Genomic DNA, 19,470 nt, shown 5'->3' with positions numbered 1-19,470 from the left:
AATGGAGAGAACGCAAATAGCTCCCATCTAATTTATACCCCTCCAGAGCAGGGCCCTCCTCCGCCCCGCCCCCAAAACACCTGATTGGTCACTGCCACTGGCCCCGCCCACAGCTCCCAGAAGCCGGACACATGTGTACATTAGGGGGGCGCGGCCAGTGCTGTGTGTGTGACAGGCGGCTGGGACGCGGAGCTCCCCCTACTGACGTGAGCCCAATAGTACAGTCCACGGGCTCGTGACCCAGGCGCCGAACGCTCCGGCCCCGCCCGAGCCCGTCCCTTCAGTGCGCATGCGCGGAGGCCTTTCCTGGCGACATTCCGCCGTGCGCGGCCCCGTCCGCCTAGTGTGCGCGCACGTCTCCATCGTACCCGAGCGTCAGCCGGGCGGTTCTCTCTCCTGCCAGCAGCAGCAGCCGGAGCCGTGTGAGGTAATAACGGCCGCCGCCCGAGGGAGGGACCCGGAGAGGAGCAGCCGCAGCGTCCCGGAGAGCAGCCCGCAGCAGCCAGGACACAGGTGAGGCGGGGGAGGCTCGGGCCTAGGGGAGGGTGAGCTCCGGCGGAGGCGGCTGCTGGGCCCCGGGGAGCCCTGTGTATATATATCACTCCCCCCATGTATATACATCACTCACCCCCCCCTTCCCTACCCCTGTGTATATATCACTCCCCCCCTACCCCTGTATATACATCACCCCCGCCCACCCCTGTATATATATCACTCCCCCTCCTGCCCCTGTGTATACATCCACCCCCTTACCCCTGTATATACATCACTCCCCCTTACCCCTGTATATACATCACTCCCCCCTACCCCTGTATATACATCACTCCCCCCTACCCCTGTATATACATCACTCCCCCTCCTGCCCCTGTGTATACATCCACCCCCTTACCCCTGTATATACATCCACCCCCTTACCCCTGTATATACATCACTCCCCCCTACCCCTGTATATACATCACTCCCCCCTACCCCTGTATATACATCACTCCCCCCTACCCCTGTATATACATCACTCCCCCCTACCCCTGTATATACATCACCCACCCACCCACCCCTGTATATAAATCACCCACCCACCCCTGTATATACATCACTCCCCCTCCTGCCCCTGTGTATACATCCACCCCCTTACCCCTGTGTATACATCACCCCCCCCACCCCTGTATATACATCACTCCCCCTCCTGCCCCTGTGTATACATCCACCCCCTTACCCCTGTGTATACATCACTCCCCCTTACCCCTGTGTATACATCACTCCCCCTTACCCCTGTGTATACATCACCCCCTTACCCCTGTGTATACATCCACCCCCTTACCCCTGTGTATACATCCACCCCCTTACCCCTGTGTATACATCCACCCCCTTACCCCTGTGTATACATCACCCCCCTACCCCTGTGTATACATCACTCCCCCCATGTATATACATCACTTCCCTTCCCCTGTGTATATATCACTCCCCCCCCCCCCCTTCCTTACCCCTGTGTATATATCACTACCCCTGTGTATATATCACTCCCCCCTACCCCTGTATATACATCACTCCCCCCCCCTTCCCTACCCCTGTGTATATACATCACCCCCCCCCCCTTCCCTACCCCTGTGTATATATCACTCCCCCCTACCCCTGTATATACATCACCCCCCACCCCTGTATATACATCACCCCCCCCCTCCTGCCCCTGTGTATACATCCACTCCCTTACCCCTGTGTATACATCCACTCCCTTACCCCTGTATATACATCACCCCCCTACCCCTGTGTATACATCACTCCCCCTCCTGCCCCTGTGTATACATCCACCCCCTTGCCCCTGTGTATACATCACCCCCCCACCCCTGTATATACATCACTCCCCCCCCTGCCCCTGTGTATACATCCACCCCCCTGCCCCTGTGTATACATCCACCCCCCTGCCCCTGTGTATACATCCACCCCCTTACCCCTGTGTATACATCACTCCCCCCAACCCCTGTATATACATCACTCCCCCTCCTGTCCCTGTGTATACATCCACCCCCTTACCCCTGTATATACATCACGCCCCTACCCCTGTGTATACATCACTCCCCCCATGTATATACATCACTTCCCTTCCCCTGTGTATATATCACTCCCCCCTACCCCTGTATATACATCACCCCCCCTCCTGCCCCTGTGTATACATCCGCCCCCTTACCCCTGTGTATACATCACCCCCCCACCCCTGTATATACATCACTCCCCCCCCTGCCCCTGTGTATACATCCACCCCCCTTACCCCTGTGTATACATCCACCCCCTTACCCCTGTGTATACATCACTCCCCCCATGTATATACATCACTTCCCTTCCCCTGTGTATATATCACTCCCCCCCCCCCCCCTTCCCTACCCCCCCCTTCCCTACCCCCCCCTTCCCTACCCCCCCCTTCCCTACCCCCCTTCCCTACCCCTGTGTATATATCACTACCCCTGTGTATACATCTCTCCCCCCTACCCCTGTGTATACATCTCTCCCCCCTACCCCTGTGTATACATCTCTCCCCCCTACCCCTGTGTATACATCTCTCCCCCCCTACCCCTGTGTATACATCACTCCCCCCCTACCCCTGTGTATACATTACTCCCCCCCTACCCCTGTGTATACATCACTCCCCCCCTACCCCTGTGTATACATCACTCCCCCCCTACCCCTGTGTATACATCACTCCCCCCCTACCCCTGTGTATACATCACTCCCCCCCTACCCCTGTGTATACATCACTCCCCCCCTACCCCTGTGTATACATCACTCCCCCCCTACCCCTGTGTATACATCACTCCCCCCCTACCCCTGTGTATACATCACTCCCCCCCTACCCCTGTGTATACATCACTCCCCTCTACCCTTGTGTATACATCACTCCCCCCCTACCCCTGTGTAGACATCACTCCCCCCCCTACCCCTGTGTAGACATCACTCCCCCCCTACCCCTGTGTAGACATCACTCCCCCCCCTACCCCTGTGTAGACATCACTCCCCCCCCTACCCCTGTGTAGACATCACTCCCCCCCCTACCCCTGTGTAGACATCACTCCCCCCCTACCCCTGTGTAGACATCACTCCCCCCCTACCCCTGTGTAGACATCACTCCCCCCCTACCCCTGTGTAGACATCACTCCCCCCCCTACCCCTGTGTAGACATCACTCCCCCCCTACCCCTGTGTAGACATCACTCCCCCCCTACCCCTGTGTAGACATCACTCCCCCCCCTACCCCTGTGTAGACATCACTCCCCCCCCCCTACCCCTGTGTAGACATCACTCCCCCCCCCTACCCCTGTGTAGACATCACTCCCCCCCCCTATACATCACTCCCCCCCTACCCCTGTGTATACATCACTCCCCCCCTACCCCTGTGTATACATCACTCCCCCCTACCCCTGTGTATACATCACTCCCCCCCCTACCCCTGTGTATACATCACTCCCCTCTACCCTTGTGTATACATCACTCCCCCCCTACCCCTGTGTAGACATCACTCCCCCCCTACCCCTGTGTAGACATCACTCCCCCCCTACCCCTGTGTAGACATCCCTACCCCTGTGTAGACATCCCTCCCCCCCTACCCCTGTGTAGACATCCCTCCCCCCCTACCCCTGTGTAGACATCCCTCCCCCCCTACCCCTGTGTAGACATCCCTCCCCCCTATCCCTGTGTAGACATCCCTCCCCCCTACCCCTGTGTAGACATCCCTCCCCCCTACCCCTGTGTAGACATCCCTCCCCCCTACCCCTGTGTAGACATCCCTCCCCCCCTCCCCCTGTGTAGACATCCCTCCCCCTGTGTAGACATCCCTCCCCCCTCCCCCTGTGTAGACATCCCTCCCCCCCTCCCCCTGTGTAGACATCCCTCCCCCCCTCCCCCTGTGTAGACATCCCTCCCCCCCTCCCCCTGTGTAGACATCCCTCCCCCCCTCCCCCTGTGTAGACATCCCTCCCCCCCTCCCCCTGTGTAGACATCCCTCCCCCCCTCCCCCTGTGTAGACATCCCTCCCCCCGTGTAGACATCCCTCCCCCCCTCCCCCTGTGTAGACATCCCTCCCCCCGTGTAGACATCCCTCCCCCCCTCCCCCTGTGTAGACATCCCTCCCCCCCTCCCCCTGTGTAGACATCCCTCCCCCCCTCCCCCTGTGTAGACATCCCTCCCCCCCTCCCCCTGTGTAGACATCCCTCCCCCCCTCCCCCTGTGTAGACATCCCTCCCCCCCTCCCCCTGTGTAGACATCCCTCCCCCCCTCCCCCTGTGTAGACATCCCTCCCCCCCTCCCCCTGTGTAGACATCCCTCCCCCCCTCCCCCTGTGTAGACATCCCTCCCCCCCTCCCCCTGTGTAGACATCCCTCCCCCCCTCCCCCTGTGTAGACATCCCTCCCCCCCTCCCCCTGTGTAGACATCCCTCCCCCCCTCCCCCTGTGTAGACATCCCTCCCCCCCTCCCCCTGTGTAGACATCCCTCCCCCCCTCCCCCTGTGTAGACATCCCTCCCCCCCTCCCCCTGTGTAGACATCCCTCCCCCCCTCCCCCTGTGTAGACATCCCTCCCCCCCTCCCCCTGTGTAGACATCCCTCCCCCCCTCCCCCTGTGTAGACATCCCTCCCCCCCTCCCCCTGTGTAGACATCCCTCCCCCCCTCCCCCTGTGTAGACATCCCTCCCCCCCTCCCCCTGTGTAGACATCCCTCCCCCCCTCCCCCTGTGTAGACATCCCTCCCCCCTCCCCCTGTGTAGACATCCCTCCCCCCCTCCCCCTGTGTAGACATCCCTCCCCCTGTGTAGACATCCCTCCCCCCTCCCCCTGTGTAGACATCCCTCCCCCTGTGTAGACATCCCTCCCCCCTCCCCCTGTGTAGACATCCCTCCCCCTGTGTAGACAGCACTCCCCCTGTGTAGACAGCACTCCCCCTGTGTAGACAGCACTCCCCCTGTGTAGACAGCACTCCCCCTGTGTAGACATCCCTCCCCCTGTGTAGACAGCACTCCCCCCTACCCCTCCCCCCTACCCCTGTGTATACATTCCCCCCCCCCCTCCTCTGTTTTTCACCTAAGTTGACCTCTTATATCTCTGGTGGGGACCTGATGATAATGTACAAATCACAGCGTGCACCGGATTCTGAGGGGTAACTGTAAGAAAGAAATTGGAGTTTAATATTCCATTTTTTTATAGCAAACTCCAATTTTTCTTTTACAGTTACCCCTCAGAATCCGGTGCACGCTGTGAATTGTACATTATTATCAGGTCCCCACCAAAGATATAAGAGGTCAACTTAGGTGAAAAACAAGCAATTACAAAGTGCTGTAATAAACGAAGCAGACGAGGTCACTCAGGATATATAACTATTCCCAAACACAATGACCATCCGAAACGTATCCCGCCCACTGTAATACAGTCCAAAAGATACACTTCTGTATCACCCTCACTCTATAATCGCCCTCTGTGTGTATAGGTGTGTGTGTGTGTGTGTATATATGTATGTATGTGTGTGTATATATATATATATATATATATATATATGGGTGTGTGTATATATATTTGTGCATGAAACAAAGTTCGTGCACAGTGACGCATCTGTAGGGATAGGTGTCACTATCTCAGTCACACTCAGAAAATTCCATATTTTGCATGTTGGAGACTCCACTGGTTTATGTGTTTGTCTATATCTGTATTACTATCATCCTTTATTTATATGGCGCCACAAGGGTTCAGCAGCGCCCAATTACATAATCAAACAGAAAGCAAGTGCCTGACATCTGAAGACCATATAGGACAAGCACAGGGTATATACATAGCTGCAGCGGCAGATGAGATGGTCATGGCGGCAGAGACCGCAGTATTTGGTGCTGTTGAAGATGGTTTAAGTAGCGGAAGGAAAAGCACATGAGGGTTGAGGGCCCTGCTCGTGAGGGATTACATTGTAACGGGGAGGGGCGGACATACATCCATATGTATATCATCCCTTTCCCCAATATACCCCCATCAGCCATAAGAGAAGTAACACTGATAATCTCATTATAATGGCGCCTGACAAGGGGGTGGATGAAGAAGCAGACGGTGAACACTCTGTATAACCCCAGAAATTGCCGGGCCTGTCACCCTGTCTCAGCTCCAGGTCAGGAACCAGGGCGTTAGTCCCCGGTAGGTTGCGTTTTCACTGTACAAAATCCTGACTTTTCACGTTTAGAGCCCGGGATCCTGAAGCCGGTGTGAAGGGAGTGTGTTGTGGTTGATCTGTTGGAAGTGTGAGGATCTGAGCGACTGTGACAGGAGACCAATTGTGATGGATAGACTTCTGGGTCAGGGCATCTCCAGAACTGCATCCCTTGTGGGGTGTATCTACCAAACGTGGTCCAAGGAAGGACATGTGACAGGGTCATTGGTGCACATGGGGAGTGCAGGCTAGCCCGTCTCATCCTATCCTACTGGAGACTGGAACAGGTAATGCTGGCTGTGATAGGTGTCAGATCACACACTGCTGAGAGCGCCTGCACTGGGCACAAGTGTCGCAGCTGCGCCATGAGAAGGTGGTCTGCTGGGGGGTGGGCGACCTCAGTCTGACTAACATGAGTACAAGGTGCTGACTTGACTCCAAGTTTCCAAAATCTCAGTCCGACCCAGCATCTGTGGGATGTGCTGGAGAAACCGCTTTGAGGCATGAGGCCGCACTGCGCAATTTTCAGGACTTATAGGACCTGCTGCGATCATCTTTGTGCCAGGTGCCGCAGGACCCTCAGAGGACTTGAGTCCATGCTCAGCGGGTCACAGCTGTTTTGGGGGGGAAGAGGGAAACCTGCATGGTATTGGGCAGGCGGTTCCAGTGTTACGGCTGATCTGTGGGTGTATATAGATCATTTGGGGGTTTTATGTAAAGGGACATGTTCCCCTTATACACCCCTATAGTCCTATGTATGTGTAGAGAGGGAGAGAATCACCTTACACTGGTCACCTCTGTCCCTATAGCTAATAGAATACAGGGAGAGCTTCTGCTGTGCAATATGTACCGTATATTATATATACACTACATGGTAAGTAGTATGCAGACACACCCGTTACTTACAGGTGCAGTGTGTCCGGCACACAACCGTGCTCTGTAGCCACACCCTAGCAGTAAGACGTGCACCGTCGTGGGATGTCACCTTATTAGCTCAGCTGCTAGGTGGTCACAGAATGGGCCAATGTACTAATAATCGTCTGTCCTCACTACTGAGCTCCCAGCAGCCTCTGGAAGTATCGCTGGCTCTGCCCTCACATTACCATGTGCACTGCCAATCACGGCTGGAGGTGGCAGTATGACCACACGTGTGCCAGGAGAAGGATGTATAATGGCCTGGGAACAAAGCTAAATGCTACAGCATACAATGACAGTCCAGAAAATACTCTGTGCCATGACATGCTGGCACCTGTAGTTCCACAGCAGCTGGAGGGCTGCATGAAGAATTCTCCTGGTGTTGGAATTGATCTGCTCCCTACTCTGGCAGTAATGTAGAAGAGGCATTTCCTGTATCGGCCGTGCCCCTGCTGTCAGACCAGTCTGAGGCACCTTGGGGTGTATCACTAATTCTCTTGTGGCTGGATGGATGGGAGACGTGGGTGAGATGTTGGGTCAGCCGTGTACTGGAGAGGGGATGAGTGACGTGCGTCTCTGTATGTGCAGGGGGTAGGCAGAATATTACCATGTAATTGGTCACTGTGTAACATATGGGACAGCTCTGCGGCCTGTTTGATGTCTCGGGAGCTCAGGCTGTATGTGGCTCCTTAGGGCCCCAGTTCTGCATCATGTGGAGGATAGGGAAGTAGTCTAGGGGGGAAACTAGTAATATATACCATGGATTGGCAGCAGTTACTGGGAAACATCCTCTCTCTTCCTGCATTTCTGGTGTTTTGGGATACACTATATCAGGCCTGGCCAAACAGTGGCATTCCAGCTGCTATGAAACTACAAATCCCAGCATGCCATGCCACTGTTCTGCTGTAAATCCGGTATTACTGTAAGTGCAGCATTAGCGGGGGCGAGAGCGTAGCCCCTAATTGAATTACCCCCTGTGGGTCTATGGCAGGAGTAATATGTGCAGTCTTGCAGGACGTTGACGCTCGGGTTTGTCCACCATTATCTTATGGTCTCTGTCCCACCTGTACTCGGTGAGAATATTGGGGTAAATTTACTAAGGTGGGAGGTTTTTTTTTTTGAACTGGTGATGTTTCCCATAACAACTAATCAGATTCTATTGAATATCTTCTAGAAGCAGCTAGAGACATAAGTAGAATGTGGTTGCTATGGACAACATCAACAGTTCTAGAAAACCTCCCACCTTAGTAACTTTCTCCCAGCTGTGTGGAAGCTGATGGTGACTGGAGAGGAGCCGCCCAGGAAACACTGAGATGTGAGTAACACTTCCTGCAGCAGAATCCTCTCCAGCACTGAGCTGCTGACAAGTGTTTCCCAGACACCGGCTGTCTTACATGTGTGTCCCGGCTGCCGCATCTCACATGTGGTGTCCCCCGGCTGCCGCATCTCACATGTGGTGTCCCCCGGCTGCCGCGTCTCGCATGTGGTGTCCCCCGGCTGCCGCGTCTCGCATGTGGTGTCCCCCGGCTGCCGCGTCTCGCATGTGGTGTCCCCCGGCTGCCGCATCTCGCATGTGGTGTCCCCCGGCTGCCGCATCTCACATGTGGTGTCCCCCATGCGTGCCGCATCTCGCATGTGGTGTCCCCCATGCGTGCCGCGTCTCGCATGTGGTGTCCCCCGGCTGCCGCGTCTCGCATGTGGTGTCCCCCGGCTGCCGCGTCTCGCATGTGGTGTCCCCCGGCTGCCGCGTCTCGCATGTGGTGTCCCCCGGCTGCCGCGTCTCGCATGTGGTGTCCCCCGGCTGCCGCGTCTCGCATGTGGTGTCCCCCGGCTGCCGCGTCTCGCATGTGGTGTCCCCCGGCTGCCGCGTCTCGCATGTGGTGTCCCCCGGCTGCCGCGTCTCGCATGTGGTGTCCCCCGGCTGCCGCGTCTCGCATGTGGTGTCCCCCGGCTGCCACATCTCACAAGTGGTGTCCCCCGGCTGCCGCGTCTCGCAAGTTACTGACCCCATAAATGCTGATATTACTTCATGTGCCTCATATTTAATGAAGGGATTGTTGTCAGGCCAATGGCTGATCAGCCCTTACCATGGGCAGGTCCACACCAGTCTTATCACGTAAGTGTTGTGCTGCATGTATGAAGGTGGTCACCATCTCCTCCCTACATTCTACCCACAGTCACCGCTCTGCCAGCTGATTAGCTTTCCTTACACCTCCTATACTTGTCATGTTGCTCGCCACCGCTGGAACGCCTTCCACGCCTTATCAGACGGTCCACCTGTCTACCTTGCTAATGCCCAGCCAACGCCTACTAACCAACTCCCACTTAATCCCACCCACAATCACCTAGGTCAATTAGGTCTCTGCAGAGTAACAGACATTGTGTGCGCGGTCCCACTGTCACCGTCTTATTAGGTCTCAGAGACGGTGACTGTGATAGGCCGGCAGCTGGGACCGCGCACACACTGTCTGTTACTCTGCAGAGACCTAATAAGACGATGACTGTGATAGGCCGGCAGCTGGGACCGCGCACACAATGTCTGTTACTCTGCAGAGACCTAATAAGACGATGACTCTGATAGGCCGGCAGCTGGGACCGCGCACACAATGTCTGTTACTCTGCAGAGACCTAATAAGACGGTGACTGTGATAGGCTGGGACCGCGCACACAATGTCTGTTACTCTGCAGAGACCTAATAAGACTGTGACTGTGATAGGCTGGCAGCTGGGACCGCGCACACAATGTCTGTTACTCTGCAGTTCCCTGTAAAATCTGTCATGTGAATGAATATGAAGGCCACTCGTTCACGTTTGTGATGTCACATTAGGAAGTGATGCCTTTATCCATTGGATGTAATCCCCATTGGCAGCAGTCTATCCCCTGCATTCATCCTTAGTAAGCAGAAAAGGGAGGGTGACGGCCTGATGTGCCTCCGTGGTAATACCGCACTTACCCATATTACCTACTTGGCGTGACTGCGTCCATCTTTGGAATATTTGGATTTATTGCATAACTGTCCCCTCTGGAGACTTCACATTACAAAAGGCAGCTCTGGCCCCAGAGCAATTGCTGAGGTGTGAGAATCCATTCCATTCCTGTATCTCCCTGGTGCTGTTATATTGTACGTTACATACTCAGTCTGCATTCCGCTCATAGGAAGCCGAACCTCTCTCCACCTTATCCACACTGTTACCGCCAGTCACGCAGCGCTTCTTATATTTATATAGTGGTATAACACAGCACTGGACTTTATTTGTCCCGAATAGAGCATTAATCTGAGCGGCTGTGTAGATGACGGAGCTTTTGTGTCGGTGCAGTAGACGACGTGACTGCAGACGCATAGTGCCGGTGTCTCCTTTACTATCCAGCGGCTGTACTAGAAGCCATCTAGTGGTGGTGGTGACCTCCCAGGTCTGGGCTACTTATAGGCACATGGGGGGGAATTCAATGGTTTAACACGCTGCTCTAATTAATGGGTGCCAGGCTATTTTTTTGGCACCCATTCATTTTCTGAACGCAGCTAAACCGGTCTAAAGTCCTTAGAGCACCCAAAATACAGACGTTCTGCACATTTCTTCTCGCCACCGCAGGTGGCTACAAGAGAGTTGTGGGTGCCTGTGACACTCGCGAACAGATGGAGCAACCATTGAATTACTCCTAACATCCGTGTTCCATAATCTAGTGGGAGGCCGGCTGTTCTGACAGACAAGGGGGGGGGGGGCACCTCCTCTATATTAATGCCCATGGATGTGGAATGAGATACTCGCGTAGCATGTATAGTGTGTATTATATGATGTGTTCTGCTGACTTAAAACTGCCCAACTGAATATACAGGATTGTCCTATAGCCATACTTGCCTACCTGCCCCTCTCCATGAGGGAGAAAATGCTCTGTTCCTGGACTTTCCTGGTAATGTATGATTGCCATCACCTGTGGTGAGCTGGGTAATTGATAAGAAAGGTGTTTCACCACAGGTGATGGCAATCCTACATTACCAGGAGAGTGCAGGAACAGAGCATTTTCTCCCTCATGGAGAGGGGTAGGTAGGCAAGTATGCCTATAGCGTAGGTCACAGGTTCCCCGGACCCCACACAGTGCATGTCTCGCAGGTAACCCAGCAGGTGCACAGGTGTATGGTGGAGGGAATTATTTCACTTGTGATTCTGTGAGGAGACCTGGAAAACATGCACTGTGTGGGGTCCTGAGAACCTGTGAAGTTGGGGGCTGCAGCCTCTCATTATCAGTAAGGGGACATTCATGGAGCCACCTTATTATGCCCCATTCTCATCAGTGCACAAAGCCAGTTATCCTACCTGTGTGTGTGGAAATCCTCATTCACATGCCATATGGCTTGGTTCCTGGTTGGAATGTAGTACTGACCACTGTGCGGGGATGAGGTGGGGTGTAGTCAGCTGGAGGAGCTTAGCAGTAACGCTGGGCAGCACAGACCGTACTCTGCATAGAGGGGGGAGTTGTGGATATGCAGTACAGATGGATGTGATGACTGGAAGGCCTGATGCGGGCATTAGCACCTGGCACTATAGGACATTTAGTAGGGTGTAAGAAATATGAATAGGTGCAGAGTAATCCTGTGCACGCCACTTTGTGCCGGTCTGGAGCGGTGGGAGCAGTGGAGTGTACGGTTATGCCGTTTAAGTTACTAAGACTTATAGAGTAGTGATTGCCCCGCGGATGTACCGAGCGCCCTCGCGCAGCACAAGGCGTACATTACCGAATGCGTTCCATCAGGTTGTAGTTTCTAAGGTTGAAAAAAGACAATTTGTCCATCGAGTTCAACCTGTTAGTGATCTCCTACACTGTAATATTTCTGAGAGTACATTCTATGAATCTTTAGCCGTTATGTCTATCACTTTTTTAAAATATATTTGTAATTTTATTTTAATACTGTAATGCATGATTTACCTATCATAACCCTGTATATCCTTAACCATTAGGAATTTGTCTAGCCCAGGCCTGGCCAACCTGTGGCTCTCCAGTTGTTGTAAAACTACAAATCCCATCATGCTTTGCCACAGTTTTGATATTAGGGAATGCTAAAACTGTGGCAGGGTATGCTTGGATGTGTAGTTTCACAACATCTGGAGAGCCACAGTTGGCCAGGCCTGTTATAGCCCATTCTTAAAAGGAATGACCAAGTCCGCCATTACTACTCTCTCAGGCAGGGAATTCCAAATATGTATTGTCCTTCCTGTGAAGAAACCTTTCCGTCTCTGGGTGCGGAATCTCCTCTCCTGTCTTCTCTCCACGTGTCCTTTGTGATATTACCAAAAACAAATCCCCCGCTAGCTCTGTGTATTGACCCCTTTTATATTTGTAAATGTTGGTCATGTCCCCTCTTAGTCTCCTCTCTACCAGTGTAAACATGCCTAGCCTAACATGCCTTTCCTCGTATTCCAGCGTCTCCATCCCCTGAATTAGTTTGGTCGGCCGCCTCTGAACCTTTTCTAGTTCCAGGATATCCTTCTTCTTGTATGGTGCCCATAGTCGTGCACAGTATTCGAGATGTGGTCTCACTAGTGATTTATATAATGGGAGTATAACACTCTTATCCCTTGCATCAATTCCCCGTTTTATGCATGCTAATACCTTGTTTACCTTCTTTGCTGCAATCCTACTTTGGGTACTGCTGCTTAGTTTGCTATCTACAGTCGGGTCCATAAATATTGGGACATCCACACAATTCTCATATTTTGGGCTCTATACACCACCACAATGGATGTGAAATGAAACAAACAAGATGTGCTTTAACTGCAGACTTTCCGCTTTACATCCAAATCAGGTGAACGGTGTAGGAATTACAACGCTTTCTATATGTGCCTCACACTTTTTAAGGGACCAAAAGTAATGGGACAATCGACTCAAAAGCTATTTCATGGACAGGAGTGGGCTATTCCCTCGTTATTTCATCATCAATTAAGCAGGTGAAAGGTCTGGAGTAGATTCCAGGTATGACATTTGCATTTGGAATCTGTTGCTGTTGACTCTCAATTAGTGATCCAAAGAGCTGCCACTATCAGTGAAGCAAGCCATCAATAGGCTGAAAAATCAAAACCAACCCATCAGAGAGAGAGCAAGAACATTAGGTGTGGCCAAAACAACTGCTTGGAACATTCTTAAAAAAGAATGCATCGGAGAGCTCGGCAACACCGGAAGACCACGGAAAACAACTGTGGTGGATGACAGAATAATTATTTCCCTGGTGAAGAAAAACCCCTTCACAACAGTTGCCCAGATCAAGAACACTCCAGGAGGTAGGTGTCTGTGTCAAAGTCAACAATCAAGAGAAGACTTCACAAGAGTGAATATAGAGGGTTCACCACAAGATGTAAACCATTGGTGAGCCACAGAAACAGGAAGACCAGGTTAGAGTTTGCCAAACAACATCTAAAAAAGCCTTTACAGTTCTGGAACAACATCCTATGGACAGATGAGACAAAGATCACCTTGTACCAGAGTGATGGGAAGAGAAGAATATGGAGAAGGAAAGGAACTGCTCATGATCCAAAACATGCCACCTCATCAGTGAAGCACGGTGGTGGTAGTGTCATGGCGTGGGCATGTATGGCTGCCAATGGAACTGGTTCCCTTGTATTTATTGATAATGTGACTGCTGACAAAAGCAGCAGGATGAATTCTGAAGTGTTTCGGGCAATATTATCGGCTCATATTCAGTCAAATGCTTCAGAACTCATTGGACGGCGCTTCACAGTGCAGATGGACAATGACCCGAAGCATACTGCGAAAGCAACCAAGGAGGTTTTTTAAGGTAAATAAGTGGAATGTTATGCAATGGCCAAGTCAATCACCTGACCTGAATCCGATGGAGCATGCATTTCACTTGATGAAGACAAAACGGAAGGGAAAATGCCCCAAAAACAAGCAGGAACTGAAGACATTTGCAGTAGAGGCCTGGCAGAGCATCACCAGGGATGAAACCCAGCGTCTGGTGATGTCTATTCGTTCCAGACTTCAGGCTGTAATTAACTGCAAAGGATTTGTAACAAAGTATTAAAAAGTGAAAGTTTGATTTAGGATTGTTTAGTTTGTGCCATTACTTTTGGTCCCTTAAAAAGTGTGAGGCACATATAGAAAGCGTTGTAATTCCTACACCGGTCACCTGATTGGGATGTACATACCCTCAAATTAAAGCGGAAAGTCTGCAGTTGAAGCACATCTTGTTTGTTTCATTTCAAATCCATTGTGGTGGTGTATAGAGCCCAAAATATGAGAATTGTGTCCATGTCCCAGTATTTATGGACCTGACTGTATGTGAACACCTGAGTCTTTTTCCAGTGCAGAATCCCCTAATTTCTCCCCATTTAGTATGTAGGTATTGTTCTTATTTTTGCTACTGAAATGCATTACCTTACATTTGTCTGTATTGTATCTCATTCTGCATTTTGCTGCCCATGCTTCCAGTGTCTGCTTCTCCCTCCGTATTTATAACCTTACACAGCTTGGTGTCGTCTGCAAAAATTGACACTGTGCTCTGTAGATCTGCTGCTAGGTCATACTCACTATAATTAGCACATGCTGTGAATTGTGTGACACAGCAGACATTACTTCCGTGCCTTTACCGTGGAGAGTCCTTCCCATCCAGCCATGAAATACTTGACACCCTGCCCTGGGCTTGTCCCTTACTGTACAGTTCATTGCCTGCTGGTGTATGCAGGCTGTGTTATCAGAGGCAGGAAGCGCTGCTGTGACAGCCATCCGCTGGGCAGGGCAGTTCCTGTGTGCCGCTCTGGGGATGTAAGCTAGTGCCAGCTCAGTAACCCAGTGCAGCGACAGCAAGCTGGTAAGACGTTACCTCTGTGGGCCATCGTGCAGGGCCCTTTATCCCCCCCCCCTGTGCTCTCACTGACCATTGTGGCATCTAGCCAGTGCTCTGTGTGCAGGAAGTCTGCCTGGGTGTGCCTCCTGCACTCTATATGACACATGTATGATGGGAAGGAGGGCGGAGCACCTGGGAGGGTTCTGTCGTGTAAGATTGCTGCACATCAGTCCTAGGGAAAATCCCCCCCAAACCCTGTGGTAGATGTATTAGCCTGGCATAAGAAGTGATAACGCACCAGCCAATCAGCTCCAATATGCAAATTGACAGGAGCTGATTGGCTGGTGCATTTATCACTTTGCACATATCACTGGTTTATCACTTCCTTATGGCTTCTCCAGGTTAATACATCTGCCCCCCTGTGTGCTAATTCATTTATGCCCTACAGAAATCCCACCGAAACGTGTCCAAAGGCTTTATATTGTGATGCGGTACTCCGAGTAGCTGTATAGTGTGACGATGCACTTCCATGTAGCTGTATAGTGTGACGATGCACTTCCGTGTAGCTGTATAGTGTGATGATGCACTTCCGTGTAGCTGTATAGTGTGACGATGCACTTCCGTGTAGCTGTATAGTGTGACGATGCACTTCCATGTAGCTGTATAGTGTGATGATGCACTTCCATGTAGCTGTATAGTGTGACGATGCACTTCCGTGTAGCTGTATAGTGTGACGATGCACTTCCGTGTAGCTGTATAGTGTGACGATGCACTTCCGTGTAGCTGTATAGTGTGACGATGCACTTCTGGGTAGCTGTATAGTGTGACGATGCACTTCTGGGTAGCTGTACAGTGGGACGCTGTGCGCCGGGTAGCTGTACAGTGGGACGCTGTGCGCCGGGTAGCTGTACAGTGGGACGCTGTGCGCCGGGTAGCTGTACAGTGGGACGCTGTGCGCCGGGTAGCTGTACAGTGGGACGCTGTGCGCCGGGTAGCTGTACAGTGGGACGCTGTGCGCCGGGTAGCTGTACAGTGGGAGTTCTTTATACGAGTGGGAAGAAATGACTTGTATGTGTCAGTTTCTGTGATGGGACTGGGGAAGAATGTACATGTGTAACCACGTCACTGACAGTGTGTCATACAAGACTGAGGACTACAGCCAGCTTGTGTTGTACAGCTTCCTGGGGCTTTTCTAGCTTTTCTTGCCCCCCTCGCAGGGCGGCACTGCCCCTCGCGGCCCCTCTCGCAGGGCGGCTCTGCATGCTCCCTGCTCATGACATACATTGGGCTGTCTTGTACACTCAGCGGTGGCGTTGTGGGCCGCACGGTCAGTGGCTGCTCCGTGCAGTTATTTCTGGGGGCTGCTCTGATGTGAAATGTAACATTCACCTATTGTAAGTAAATGGGGAGAAACAGAGGCCTCTACCTGTGACTGTGTAAGGACAGCAGATCGCCCTAGGGAGTACAGGACGGGTTTCCTGGGGCTTTGATTGGAGCTATTTGATTATTTAAGTTTTGAAGCGTTCTGTGGTGAGCGCAGTCACATGACATGAAGCGTTCTGTGGTGAGCGCAGTCACGTGACATGAAGTAGTCTGTGGTATTGCATCTTATTTCTACAAATGTTCTCCCAGTAGTACCTTGTGCGAGAGGTTTTCCAGGTCTGGTCTCGCTGACCGCGGGGGCCGATCTATAACCATGATTCATTATAATCTTAGTAACTATCACTCCGTGGCTGTAGCCTCATCCTGTTCCATGTTTTAGATGCAGGGAATGTACCTGCCCTCCCTGTCTGATGTGCCGCGCACAACCAGCTGTTGTCACATGGGCCAGGTCCCTCCGCCGCGCACATCCAGCTGTTGTCACATGGGCCAGGTCCCTCCGCCGCGCACATCCAGCTGTTGTCACATGGGCCAGGTCCCTCCGCCGCGCACATCCAGCTGTTGTCACATGGGCCAGGTCCCTCCGCCGCGCACAACCAGCTGTTGTCACATGGGCCAGGTCCCTCCGCCGCGCACATCCAGCTGTTGTCACATGGGCCGGGTCCTTCTGCCGCGCACATCCAGCTGTTGTCACATGGGCCGGGTCCTTCCGCCGCGCACAACCAGCTGTTGTCACATGGGCCGGGTCATCAAGTTGCCTTGGGATATTTTACTAATTAGGCATAAATGCATAAATAAAATAACTGGGGAGTGTGGAAACACTGGGGAGTATAGAAAAATATATTGAATAAAATACAAGTAAATGAAATTATACGAAAAAGAAATCAAATTAATAAGGGAAAAAGATAAGTGTACAAGCCAGTGAAAAGTCTGGTGCAATGGAGCGTGGCGTCCCACCTCCGGTGCTGTCTAGTCCTGTAAAGTCCCAGACTTGTATACAACTCCAAGCTTGATGGAAAAAGAAATGCTTTGATTCAAGTCTGTTGTGAGAAGTTAATGCAGTGATTCCAGCAGTGTGTTGCAGTGACCGGGGTACTCCTGGTGGATGTACGGGGGAAAAGATTACAGAGATCGGTATCTACTTGCTCCGGACTGGCCGCTTGTTCCCTCCGTCTGGAGTAACGGAAAGTGCATCTGTCCACACACGCTGACCGCCGACCGGATCGATGGAAAGCGTTCCTGTCTCTGTGGGGAAAGTGACGCTCACTTCGAGACCCGGACGGGACTCTCCGCCGCGTCCTTCCCCCTATACAGAGCTGCGTCTCCTGTGTTGCTTCCCGGCGTCCGTCTCCACTCTGCTTCACTGTCCGTCCTGCAGCTTCTGGTTCAAACCTTCCTGGATGAGGAACTTGTGGTCACGTGACTCTGGTCCTCGTTCCTCCTCGCCTCCGGAGCCGCTGCACACCAACACTTGAGCTGGGCTGAGTGTCGGATTGTTTTGTTGAGTTGTCAAATGGTAATGAATTACACACTGACTGCTCGATGTTCTCCTGCGCGTATTGACCCATGTGGGTCTTCTTCAGGAAGTCCTTCAATAAATACAATGTTCGTGAATCGTTACAATGAAAACACTTAAAGTGGGAGCGATACAGGATGCCGGCGGTCACCTGCCCGATATCAGCATCCCGTCCCTGCCTGGGTGGTAGCTAGGGCTAAGATTTGGGGGTGGGCTAATCCCACAACCCCCCCTCCTCCCCCTCCTTCTCTCTAGTAGTCAACCCTAACACCCCCTCCCCGGACCCTATCTGACACCCCGGTTACTTGCGTTCAGGGTGTCTGCGTTCGGTGTTCCTTTTAAAGCCTTTTGAGGATTTAGGAACATCAGTGTCATCAGTTGTGTTTTGTTTTTGTTTTTTTTAAAGCCTCTTTTTGAGGATCACATTTTTTTTTTTTTTTTGCTAATTAAGCATTTTTAAAGTCAATAAACATGAGACCTTGGCCAGTAATGTGAGTCTGCTACGTTATACATGAGAGATTAGCCCTCGTGCTCTGTCCTTTGTCGCCCCCATGTGACAATATACAGGCTGTACAGTCACCGTCTGCATGCTCTCTAATTACTATTACCTATTGGTGCTATTACAGTAAGTACTGCACTGCTGATAGATGTGTATGCACTGCAATCCTGCCCCCGGGGTATCCAGCACATCAGTGATTAGCCCAATGTGTGTAATGCTCATTGCTGGGATGGACTGGTGTCTGCTCTACGTGCAGTGTGGCTCATTCCTTCCCTACTAGCTCCCGCCATCCCCTGGTGTGTGTGTGTGTGTGTGTGTTAGGGTGCATCAAACGCCCCTAAATTCGGAATGCTTGCTGTTCCTATTCTTAAAATGTACTTTTTAGCATAGAAACAACTGTGCAAATTTTTTTTTTTTTTGATGTACGATTTGACTTAGGTGGTCCACCTTCACACCCAAAAATTGTCTGGATTGGACTGTACTGGATTGGACTGTACTGGATTGGACTGTACTGGATTGGACTGTACTGGATTGGACTGTACTGGATTGGACTGTACTGGATTGGACTGTACTGGATTGGACTGTACTGGATTGGACTGTACTGGATTGGACTGTACTGGATTGGACTGTACTGGATTGGACTGTACTGGATTGGACTGTACTGGATTGGACTGTACTGGATTGGACTGTACTGGATTGGACTGTACTGGATTGGACTGTACTGGATTGGACTGTACTGGATTGGACTGTACTGGATTGGACTGTACTGGATTGGACTGTACTGGATTGGACTGTACTGGATTGGACTGTACTGGATTGGACTGGATTGGACTGGACTGGATTGGACTGGACTGGACTGGATTGGACTGGATTGGATTGGACTGGACTGGATTGGATTGGACTGGACTGGATTGGACTGGACTGGACTGGATTGGACTGGATTGGACTGGACTGGATTGGATTGGACTGGACTGGATTGGATTGGACTGGACTGGACTGGATTGGACTGGACTGGACTGGATTGGATTGGACTGGACTGGATTGGATTGGACTGGACTGGACTGTACTACTGTACTGGATTGGACTGGATTGGACTGGATTGGACTGGACTGGATTGGACTGGATTGGACTGGATTGGACTGGATTGGACTGGATTGGACTGGATTGGACTGGACTGGACTGGACTGGACTGGATTGGA

The 19,470-nt window shown here is 52.0% G+C and overlaps 1 protein-coding gene across 2 annotated transcripts in view; it reads left to right on the top strand.

Moving 5' to 3' along the window:
• Positions 1-267: 267 nt before the first annotated feature.
• Positions 268-19,470, top strand: part of RHOA (ras homolog family member A) — a 32,185-nt gene continuing 12,982 nt past the window's right edge. For both annotated transcript variants that reach the window (XR_010187094.1, XM_063941438.1), the window contains exon 1: positions 268-513. The gene's annotated coding sequence lies outside the window, so the exon portion shown is untranslated. The remainder of the gene's footprint in view (positions 514-19,470) is intronic.

The sequence above is a fragment of the Pseudophryne corroboree genome, chromosome 9, assembly GCF_028390025.1.
Source record: "Pseudophryne corroboree isolate aPseCor3 chromosome 9, aPseCor3.hap2, whole genome shotgun sequence".
Taxonomy (NCBI): domain Eukaryota; kingdom Metazoa; phylum Chordata; class Amphibia; order Anura; family Myobatrachidae; genus Pseudophryne; species Pseudophryne corroboree.
Note: the sequence above shows the minus strand (reverse complement) of the source record. Positions and strands in the feature narration are given on the sequence as shown.